We start from the raw sequence: 12,136 nt of genomic DNA, 5'->3' as shown, positions 1-12,136 counted from the left end.
CATTTTGTAGGCTCTGTCAGTGCTCATCCTGTTCCTCCTTGCCCAAACGAGCAGATACCGGTGGGTCCTGCTGATGGGTTAAGGACCTTCTACAAGGGGCCCTATCCAGCTCTCCTAGAGTAATTGCCTCTCTCCTGGAATTTCCTCCATGCCCTTGAGACTGTGCTGGTAGAAACAGCAAACCTTCTGGCAATGGAACTTATTGATGTGCCATCCTGGAGAAGTTGGACCATCTGTGCAACCAAACTCTTTAGGGTCCAGGTATCACCTCATGCTACCAGTAGTGACACTGACTGTAGCCAAATGCAAAACGAGTGAAAAAACAGATGAGGAGGGAAAAATGTCAGTTGCCTCCACCTGTTAAACCATTCATTCCTGTTTTGGGGGGTCGTCTCATTGTTGCCACTCTAGTGTACCTCTTGTTCATTTCATGAATACCAAAGCAGCTGAAACTGACATGCCCCTCTGCTACTTAACTGACCAGATCAATAGCCCAGAAGTTTAATTGACTTGATCTTGATGCTATACTCTGATTAAACAGTGCTCCTGTAATTTTTTTGAGCAGTTTATAATGTGATGCTACACAAAGGTTTTCCCCTTGAATCAGGTTATGTTTATTTTTGAAACATACAATGTGCTCTCTGCAGATATGACATACATTTTGTGTAATAGTTTTTTTTTTTGACTGTAGATGGTTCATCTAAAAACAGAATTATTTTTGTTGACTAATGACAGTACCTCTGATCTTTACAGTTCAAAATCACCGCCCCTGCTTTGAGCCCCGCCATCATGAGGCGTTAGATTGTTTTGGTCACACTTAGTAAGACATCTAATTGTTCCCACCCACTTTTAAATGAAACTCTCCCGGTGGTACGTTTGGCATCTGCAAAACTAGTGCTTTATTGACACAGGAATTGGTTTATAAAGAGCAAAAGCTCACTTCAGAGTTAATGTGTAACATAGCAGGTGCCTACTCATTAGAACATGATATGCCAGAGTACCTGCTCCTTATCAGTATTTACAACTTAGATAGATAGATAGAAACTTAAGGTAACTTCAGTGTTTTACTCTGCCGCTTGTCTTTTTCCATGACATGTTTCCAGGCCGAGGGCTTGTATTCAGCTTGGAAAGTCATCACCAAGTGGCAAACGCTGCTATTGACACTGAATGTTGATGCCCTGATGTGTATTGCAATCTCTGTTTAAAACAAGTGTATTTCATTATTTAAGCTGCTGCTCCCACCATGCACAACACGCGCTCCTGTCTCACTCTGCTCACCCCGGATAAAAGGCAATTCATATTCCTGAGCTCTTTATTGGCAGCTATGCATCATGAGCATAGTCCAAGTAGGTATTTTTCTACCAAACCTCCAAACTGTACAGTAATCTGCTATGCAAGGTATGGCTAACAGAACCTCCAAACAAGGAGATAGGTTACAGCCTCAGAAAGTGTCTTGTCTGCAGTTTGCGCCTACGCCCCCCAGGCCTCAATGGATCTGCTTTTATGTCAGCTTCTGCAGGAAACCCAAAGCTGTCATTCCTGCCTAACGGTGCAAGGGTCTGCATGGGTTTTGCATGTTCTCCTGTTGTATTTAATGGATTAATTGCTATTTTCAAGAAGTACAATGAATCTCATACAGTATATGCCCTTTTCATTACACTGCCACTCGCTCTTTAGACTAACATCACAGAATGGGATGAGTGAAAAGTAAGCACCATTCAAGAAAAATAATCACATGATTTGAGTCCACATCTGTCTGTTATCACTAGCCATGGCAGAACATAACTGTTGAAAAAACATGATTAAAGAGCCAAAAGTAGGATTACAAGCAGAATATGCCGGGTGCACGTTGGGTTGTCATAACTTGAGCCACGATGCAACCCACGACAGAGGGTGAGAAGATATGTGTACAGGAAATGTATTCTTACCTCAAGAAAAATATTCCCAAGAATTTATAATTATTTCCAGCTTTATTTCATTATCACAATAATTATATTAATGTGAAAACCATAGTTTCTTAAATGGAAAATGTTTACTTCTTCAAAGTGGACGTATAAGTTTTGAGGCTTTTTCATTCACTAATAGACACTTGTATCCATCAGTCCTACTGTAAGCTGTATGAACTGACAAGGAATTATCTATATATATATATATATATACTAATAAATGGCAAAGCCCTCACTCACTCACTCACTCACTCACTGACTCACTCACTCATCACTAATTCTCCAACTTCCCGTGTAGGTAGAAGGCTGAAATTTGGCAGGCTCATTCCTTACAGCTTCCTTACAAAAGTTGGGCAGGTTTCATTTCGAAATTCTACACGTAATGGTCATAACTGGAACCTATTTTTTCGTCCATATACTATAATAGACTTCTGCTCGATGCCCGTGGGAGGCGGAGTTACGCCTCCCACGTAATTTAGTGCCTGCCCATATAAGGCCGTCCGTCAGCGGCAATCCAATAGAAACACTGCCACTAAATATTCACGGGTGAAGGACTGTGCTTATGCAGAGGAAGATGAGATGGTCAGGGTGGTGTTTGGCACAAACTCAGCGAAACTGCGAGAGAAACTTTTAAGTGCCGGGTCTTAGCTAACGTTAAATACAGCCGTGGGTATCGCACGAGATGGCACCAGCACAGCTGTGAACCTTCGATGCATGTACACCGAGCGGCTCACATGAAATGACGCAGTGCACAGACAAAAAAATATGAAGCGTCTGATACATACAAGCATATTCATAAGTGCAACTACTGCGGAAACAAAGCACACGGTGGAAAAGTCAACGTCCGCTAAAGGAAGACAGTGTAAAAAACCCGTGCATGCAGTGTGTCAGGTCTCAGATAAAGAAGAAGACGAGCTGTTTATTGATGCAGTAAGAAACGAATCGATGAATGAAACCTGTCATCTTTACAACGATTGACAAACACGGAATGTAACTTGAACACAACACATCCTACAAATACGAACCTGATTGAAAGAAATAATGATAATCAAATCCTTGATGACAGCAACACTCAGTAACACTCACAAAACAAATACTGTATATTGACAGTCATGTTACGTTATTTTTAAAATGTTCCCTTTTCTTTTTCTAGCTTTTTTAACACACTACTTCTCCGCTGCGATACGCGGGTATATATATATATATATATATGTATATATATATCCCGATCTACATACTCGAATAATGGATACTTTATTCGCCATCAATGATTGTTTTGGTAAAGCCATACTCAGTGTATTCATTACATGAACGGTAAAAAAGTAAGAGCAACGGGAGGATGACTTATTGAGGCATGCAGGCTGTAGTGCGCGTCAACTCTATCTGAATTGCGATCACATTTGAAAAATATATCTTTTCAAGTTCTATTTAGTCCATATGTGTCAAACTCAAGGGCGCGGGCCACATCCGCCCGGCGTAATTATATCCGGCCGCGAGATCATTTTATATACTGTATTATTGTTATTAATGGCCCGGGTATATGAAGTGCTGGTAACACAATAAACTACAGATCCCATAATGCAGCGCTTCAGCTGCCTTGCCGAACACTTACCGCGTTAATCAAGTCTAGCTTATGATGCTGCAAGTTATTGCGAAGCTAGCTCACACGATGCTGAAGAGAAAAGTTGATTCTGAAAATAGAGCCTTTAAAAACCGATGGGAGGCTGAGTATATGTTTACTGAACCCGTGTGTCTCATTTGTGGAGCTAATGTGGCTGTAATTACAGAATTTAATCTAAGACGGCACTATGAGACAAAACATCAGGGTAACCTGAATGCAATGCAGAAGATACAGAAAGCAGAAGAATTAAATAAGAATCTGACACTTCAGCGGACGTTTTACCGTGCACAATCACAAAGTGATTTCAAGTGAAGCTGCTTTTATGGGAGACACAAATGCACCAGTTCACCTTGCCCCACTTTCCCTGTTGCCAAGTAATGTTAAACCAAGTCGTCACTACGGTGTTCCCAAATCGCACTTTGCTGATAAACTGAGCGCACTGAGTTTGCACGGCGCTTTGGTGACTTTGAAGAACAAAAAGTCCGTCTACATGCGGCTCGAACCTTGTGCATGTTTGGTAGCACATATCTGTGTGAGAAGCTCTTCTCAGTGATAAAGACTAACAAAACAGCACACAGGAGTCGCCTCACTGATGAGCACCTGCAATCCATCCTGAGAATCTCCACAACACAGAACCTCACACCAAACATAAACGAACCTGTTGCCAAAAAAAGATGCCAGGCGTCCAGCTCTAAAATGACATATGAGCAAAGACAACTGAATGATTTGATTTGTTATTGCTGAAAGGAACACATTTTATTTATATTTCCAGGTTTTGTTATGCAGCATGTTCATATTTGAATTTGTATAATTTTGACAGGATATATTTTATGGAGAGCAAAATCTTTTGGGATATTTAAAATCTAAGTTTATTTTTATATAAAATTACATAAGAGTAAAGAAATTTGAATGTTTGTTCTTTTAACGTTTACTTTATTTCTAACTTGTATAATTTAGACAGGATATATTTTTATGGAGAGCAAAATATTATAAGTTGTTTAAGGTTTGAGTTGATTTATTCAGAATAATATTCCTGTCTGTTTTACCATTCCTACCAAAGATATTTCTGTCGACTAAATAAAAATTCCTTCTATTTAAAATTTAAATAGAACTTGAACAAATCGATAGTTCATAATATCCACGCAGACTTGCACGTAAGAGCGGAGTTATCCGTTTTAACAAGCAGCGTATTGCACTGATCTGAAATAGCTGTGTGTGTATATATGTAGATATGTATGTATATGTATATATATGTTTATATATGTGTGTGTGTATGTATATATATATATGTATTTGTGTGTATATATGTGTGTGTATGTATGTGTGTATGTATATGTATGTGTATATATGTAGATATATATGTATGTATATATGTGTGTGTGTATATATATGTGTATATGTATAGATATGTATATATTTATGTTTATGTGTGTGTGTAAATATATATATATATATATATATATATATATATGAAAGCAACACTCATCACTCACAACAGTGACAAAACAATTACATTGACAATCATGTTACGTTATTTTCAAAATGTTTCCTTTTCTTTTTCATTGCTTCTCTAACACACTACTTCTCCACTGCAAAGCGCGGGTATTTTGCTAGTATACTAATAAAAGGCAAAGCCCTCACTGACTCACTCACTGACTGACTCACTCACTCACTCACTCACTGACTCATCACTAATTCTCCAACTTCCCGTGTAGGTAGAAGGCTGCAATTTGGCAGGCTCATTCCTTACAGCTTACTTACAAAAGTTGGGCAGGTTTCATTTAGAAATTTTATGCGTAATGGTCATAACTGGAACCTATTTTTCTCCATATACTGTAATGGACATTAGCTCGATGGCCGTGGGGGGGACAGAGCTGCGTGTGACATCATCACGCCGCCCACGTAATCACGTGAACTGACTGTGAGCGCAGTACGTAGAAAAGAAGGAAGAGCTCCCAAAGAGCGCTGAAGAAAAACGCTGAATACTTTATTCGCGATATACAAGTTTAATGAGAAGACATGAGGTATAAACGAGACTTTGGATCACTTTGTAACGGAGTTAAAATTTCTGTAGCGAGAAACTTTTAAGTGCCGGGTCTTAGCTAACATTAAATAAAGCCGTGGACATCGCAACATCACACAAGAGAGCAACTCACGTGAACTGACTGAGCGCAGTATGAGTGATCACTTCCATGCATCAAACCTGTTCAAAAAATGCATTACACAATTGACAAGGTGGGAAAAGAATATGCTCCGAGCTGATCTTCACAGCTAACGCGGTCTTGCGGAAGCAACTTCGTCACGCTGCCACCAAATACTCACAGAAAAATCCACAAGTTAATACACACACTGTCTCTAGAGTTTCTCCACACTCAATGTATTCCTCGCATCCCTGTTATAGCCTCTGATCTCCGATTTCAATTCAAATGCCTCCAATTTCCAGTAAGGCTCTGCTTCGCGTTGAGAAGTAAGTAGTCTCAGGGACAGACCCTACAAAAGGTTGCCATTGATTTCAGGCAAGTTTGCTTTTCTCCTGGACAACTATACGTTGCATTCTCAAGAGTGAGCTCACGCAGCTTTGTCATATTACAACCAGAGTGCTGAACTGACAACGTGATATATAAATAGAACTATAATAATCATAATAAACGAACAATAAAACAGCGGAAAAACCGTGGATTAAATAAAAAGGCAGCTTCCTTGGCAAAGCAACGAAAAAGGATGGCTTTTTATGTCATTCGTTTATAAAACAGCGAGAAGCTGTGTAAAGGCTGCTTCACAAAAAACCAGCGGAGCGCCTTATATGAGCAGGCAGTCAGCTAAAGAAGGGAATCAATAAATATCTATAATCGTAATAAACGAACAAAAAATAGCGTACAAGCTGCGGATTAAATAAAGGAAATGGGTACCTGAACAGTAAAGTAAGTCTCGAATTGCTACACAATAACTATAAGAATCGTAATAAACGAACAATAAAACAGTACAGAACCGCGAAGCAAGGAGAAACAACGGCCTTATATGGCGTTCGTTTATAAAGCAGCAGAGAGGTTGTGTGAAGGCAGCTACACAAAAAAACAGCAGAGCGCCACACTCTGAATGTATTCCTGGCATCAACGTTATACCCTCTGATCTCCCATTTCAATTGAAATGCCTCAAATTTCCAGTAAGGCTCTGCTTCGCGATGACAATTAATAAGTCTCAGGGACAGACCCTACAAAAGGTTGCCATTGATTTGAGGCAACGTTGCTTTCCTACTGGACAAAATTATACATTGCATTCTCAAAAGTAATCTCAGTGCACAGCTTGGTCATATTACAACCGGACTGCTAAACTGACAACGTGGTATACAAAGAGATCCTTAACAGATAGTTATTGGAATATTTTCCCTCAGTTTAAAAAGGTTTTCTTTTCATCTTAATAAAAATTTAAAAGCAGTTCTTTGTCGCATGGTTTAGGATTTTGCTATATACAGTATATATATATATACATATGTAGATATATATGTATGTATGTATGTATATGTGTATATATATATATATGTAGATATGTATATATGTGTCTGTGTGTATATATATATATATATATATATATATATATATATATATATATATATATATATATATATGTGTGTGTGTGTATGTATGTATGTATGTGTATATATATATATATATATTGTAAAGAAATAAGACAACACAGCGTAAAGAGTTGGGGTTTCCGGCCCCGTATACTGTAAACAAAAGAAGTAATCAAGGTCAAGGGTACAAACAAAAATATTGTTTATGCGCTGACGCCTTCACATCGCGCCGGCGGCCATTTTTATATAGGAGGAGCGGAAGTGGAGGAATGCTGGGAAGGAGGCGTGAGGGATGACGGGATTCGTGGACGCCAGGGAAGATGGCGGAGGAAGGGCGGAAGTGGACGTGGTGCGGTCAGGTTATGATGGTGGAGCGTATCTTTTTTCCTGAAAGAGAGAGCAGAAAGGTTAGTACCCCGCCATTCCCTACCAACAAACGTCCTTCGAAGCGATCTCGGGTCCGCCCGCGGCCTCCTACTCGCGCATGCGTGACACGACCCCCCCCTCAGCCCAAGACCATCCGGTCGGGCGGACCTAACCGAGAGGTGGTGGACGCGAGAGAGGGCATCGGCGTTGGCCTGAAGGCCGCCGCGGCGATAAGTGACCGTAAACTTATAGGGCTGTAAGTCCAGGAACCACCTGGTGACCCGCGGATTCGACTGTTTGTGGAGGGACATCCACTGAAACGCAGCGTGGTCAGTCACCAGAGTGAATTCGCGACCCAACAGGTAATACCGGAGATAAGTCACGGTGCACTTAATAGCCAGGGCTTCCCTCTCCACCGCCGCGTACCTGGTCTCTCGGTCCAACAATTTCCGGCTTAGGTACATCACGGGGTGCTCGACACCATCAACGCTTTGGCTCAACACGGCGCCCAGGCCTGTGTCCGAAGCGTCGGTCTGGAGGACAAAGGGTAGCCCATAATCTGGGGTACGTAATACAGGTGCCGACGTAAGGGCCCGTTTCAGGTCACTGAATGCGTGTTCTGCTTTGTCGTTCCATACCACATGCAGGGGAGCGCCCTTCTTTGTCAAGCTAGTCAAGGGTGCTGCCCTTTCAGAGAAACGGGGCACGAACCGGCGGTAGTACCCCGCTAGCCCCAAGAAAGCTTGCACCTGTCTCTTGGTATTCGGACGGGGCCATTCTAGAATGTCTTTGACTTTGGAACATTGGGGTCTCACCTGTCCTCGTCCCACAAGGTAGCCTAAATACTTGGCCTCCTTCAAGCCAAAAAAACATTTACGGGGGTTAATGCGGAGGCCGGCTTTAGCCAGTGTCGCGAGGACAGCAGAGAGCTGCAATAGATGCTCCTCCCAGGTGCCGGAATAGATGACGACGTCATCCAGGTAGGCGGCACTATAGGACTGGTGGGGCTTCAGCACTCTATTCACCAGACGTTGAAAGGTCGCAGGGGCCCTGTGCAGCCCAAATGGGAGGACCTTGTATTGCCAATGTCCGCTAGGGGTGCTAAAGGCAGTTTTTTCTTTTGCAGATGCCGTTAAGGGAATTTGCCAATACCCTTTTGTCATATCAAGAGTAGTCAGATATCGAGCCACACCCAGCCGCTCGAGGAGGTCGTCAATGCGGGGCATAGGGTTGGCATCGAACTTGGAGACCTGGTTTAGACGTCTAAAGTCATTACAGAATCTCCAGGACCCGTCCGGCTTAGGAACGAGGACAATCGGACTGGACCAGGGGCTGTGGCTTTCCTCGATAATGTCCGAGTCCAGCATCCGCTGTACCTCCAGTTCCAACTCGGCACGTTTTGCCTCCGGGAGTCTGTAGGGCCTCTCCCGGACGACTACTCCGGGTTCCGTGACTATATCGTGGGCAATCAGCGAGGTCCGGCCTGGCGACTCGCTCACCACTCGGGATGGCGAGATGGCCTGGGCAATCTCCCGCCGTTGTATGGCGTTAGCTGTCGCCGAGGTTAAGGGCAACCGTGCTAGCGAATAGGGAGAGGGATCTATGTGTTTCGGGAGTCTCCTCCCTGTCCTTCCATGGCTTTAACAAATTAACGTGATAGATCCTCTCGCTCGGTCGACGATTAGGTTGCTTGACTAAATAGTCGACGAGCCCCTTTCTCTCCTTAACCTCGTATGGCCCCAGCCAGTGAGCTAGTAACTTGGAGTGGGAGGTGGGAACGAGTACCATCACTCGATCCCCCGGGTGGAACTCCCGGAGGACAGAGTTGCGGTTGTAACACCGGGCCTGCGCTGCCTGCGCACGAGTCACGTGCTCTTTGAGGAGAGGCCTGATTTTGGTGAGCCTGTCGCGCAGTTGCGTTACATACTCCAATATATTAGAGGAGGGAAGGGCCTCAGCCTCCCAGCCTTCTTTTAGAATGTCCAACAGTCCCCGTGGTTGTCGCCCATATAATAGTTCAAAAGGGGAGAAGCCCGTAGAGGCCTGGGGCACCTCCCAGTAGGCAAAGAGCACGAGCAAGAGGAGTTGGTCCCAATTCCTGCCATCAGCGCTGACTACCTTGCGAAGCATCTGTTTAAGCGTCTGGTTAAAACGTTCTACCAGACCGTCTGTTTGGGGGTGGTAGACAGACGTCTTCAGGTGCTTTATTCTCAGTAATCTGGCAACCTCCCTGAACGTATCTGAAGTGAAGGGAGTACCCTGGTCCGTGAGGACTTCTTTAGGGATACCCACTCGTGAGAAGAGGTTGACTAGTTCCCGTGCGATGTTTTTGGTGGTAGCGGAGCGCAGGGGAACCGCCTCTGGGTATCGGGTAGCATAATCAACCATGACCAATATATACTTATGGCCACGGTTGGAGGGCTCCAGGGGTCCTACTAAGTCGACCCTATCCGGTCAAAGGGCACATCTATCAGGGGTATCGGGACGAGGAGCACGGTCCCTCCTAGGAATCTGGCGAATCTGGCAGTCCGGACAGGACTGACAGAAGCGCCGGACCTCCTCGTTGATCCCGGGCCAGTAAAGCGTAGCTTTATCCTCTCCAATGTTTTCTCGGCCCCGAGGTGGGCGCCTAAGAGGTGTGCTTGAGCTAGCTCGCATACCTCCCGCCGGAAGGTACGCGGAACTAGCAGCAGCTTCCGCACCTCGCCCTCGTGAGTTGCCACCCGATACAACAGATCATTTTCCAAGACAAAGAACAATCGCATTCCTGGCAAACCGCAGGGAATCGTCATTCCATTGTTCTCTCTTAAACGAGGCGGGCGTGGAGCGAAACTGGTGGTCCAGGCCGCTCAGGGGATCTAATGAAAGGGTCGGGGGAATGTGCTCCTTGGCCCGTCCCTTCGCCGGTGGGAGGTCCCGGCTCAGAGCGCGTTGCCTGAGAAACCACCCCCCTTGTGCCTGCGCCATTGTGGCTTGCCTCAGTGCATGGCGTGGAGACCGGGAAGGGTGCCTTGTCCCTCCATAACCAGACAAAGTGAGGCCCCAGGAGCGGTGCGTGCCTTACCGCTTTTTCTTTGTGACCAGTCTTGTCCCAGGATCACTGGAAAGGGGGGTTCGGGCAACACCGCGACCAGCAGTTTGGACAATTCCCCCCTCCAGGAAAGATAGCATGCTGCGGAACGGTAAGCCCTGGTCTCTCCGTGTACACAAGTGACTCGTACATGTTTGTTTAGCCACTGTCGCGGTAAGACATAACGGCGAGCAACAATAGTTATGTTGCTGCCGGAGTCGAAGAGAGCCACCACCGAGTGCCCGTTTACTAACACCACTCCCGTGTTCGGACTTGCCAAGGGGTGCGGCGGAGTACAGTACCTTTCTGCCGAGGTCCAGGTGCAGTCCATCGGCTCCATGGGGGTGTTCAGTGGGCAGGTTGGTAGCAGGTGGCCGGTCTCCCCACACTTGTAACAGCGCGGAGAGGCCGGCTTTTCTCGGGTCTGGGAGGTGCTTCTGCAGCGCGTCGAGAGGGCTCGGGGGTGGCCGCCCGTCCCGGCCGGTTCCCGCGAGCTTGCCTTTCTGTCCCCCCGGCTCGGAAAACCGCGAGCTGGCGCTCCAGGACTTCCAGGAGTCCTGGCATGTCCGTATAGGGGTGGCGCCGAACCTGCTGGGCGAGGGAGCCGGGCAGTGCGTTGACCAGGCCCTCACACGCCATCTGCTCAACGACTTTCCGGGCTTGGGGGCCCTCGGGCCGCAGCCACCGGCCCATTTTGCCCCAGAAGCCTGTGCTCGGGCCGGCTTCTCGGGGTCAAACTGCCAGCTCCGCCATTCACTCGCCTGCTGGCTCGGCGTAATGCCATAGTGTGCCAGGATCTCCTGTTTCAGGAGCTTATAGTCCGCGGCCTCCTCCTCAGGGAGGTCATAATAGGCTCGCTGCGCGGGCCCCTTTAGGTAGGGCGCCAGAAGGCACTCGGACCGCTGCCACTCGTTCCGGGTGGCCGTCCTCTCAAAGATCCCCAAGTAGGACTCAATGTCGTCCGCCTCCGTCATCGGGACAAGGGACGGAGGTTTTGGACGAGGCGGATCGGCCCTTACCCTCTCGGCATCCGCGAGTTTCGCCTTCGCGGCCTCCAGTTCCCGGGTAGTAGTAGCCTGTGCTTGCTGCAGGGACTGGATCTGGGCGTTCATGCCCTGCAGCACGGTGTTGAGGTCCTGCCTTTCGGTCATTTTTTTCTTTCTTCGGTGCAGTTATCCTGCCGGCTACGCCACTGTAAAGAAATAAGACAACACAGCGTAAAGAGTTGGGGTTTCCGGCCCCGTATACTGTAAACAAAAGAAGTAATCAAGGTCAAGGGTACAAACAAAAATATTGTTTATGCGCGACGCCTTCACATGCGCCGGCGGCCATTTTTATATAGGAGGAGCCGGAAGTGGAGGAATGCTGGGAAGGAGGCGTGAGGGATGACGGGATTCGTGACGTCAGGGAAGATGGCGGAGGAAGGGCGGAAGTGGACGTGGTGCGGTCAGGTTATGATGGCGGAGCGTCTTTTTCCTGAAAGAGAGAGCGAAGGTTAGTACCCGCCATTCCCTACCGACAAACTTCCTTTGAAGCGATCTCGGTCGCCGCGCCTCCTA

The sequence above is a fragment of the Polypterus senegalus genome, chromosome 3 (assembly GCF_016835505.1).
Source record: "Polypterus senegalus isolate Bchr_013 chromosome 3, ASM1683550v1, whole genome shotgun sequence".
NCBI classification, from domain to species: domain Eukaryota; kingdom Metazoa; phylum Chordata; class Cladistia; order Polypteriformes; family Polypteridae; genus Polypterus; species Polypterus senegalus.
The sequence above is the reverse complement of the archived record's forward strand: the minus strand, read 5'-3'. Positions refer to the sequence as shown.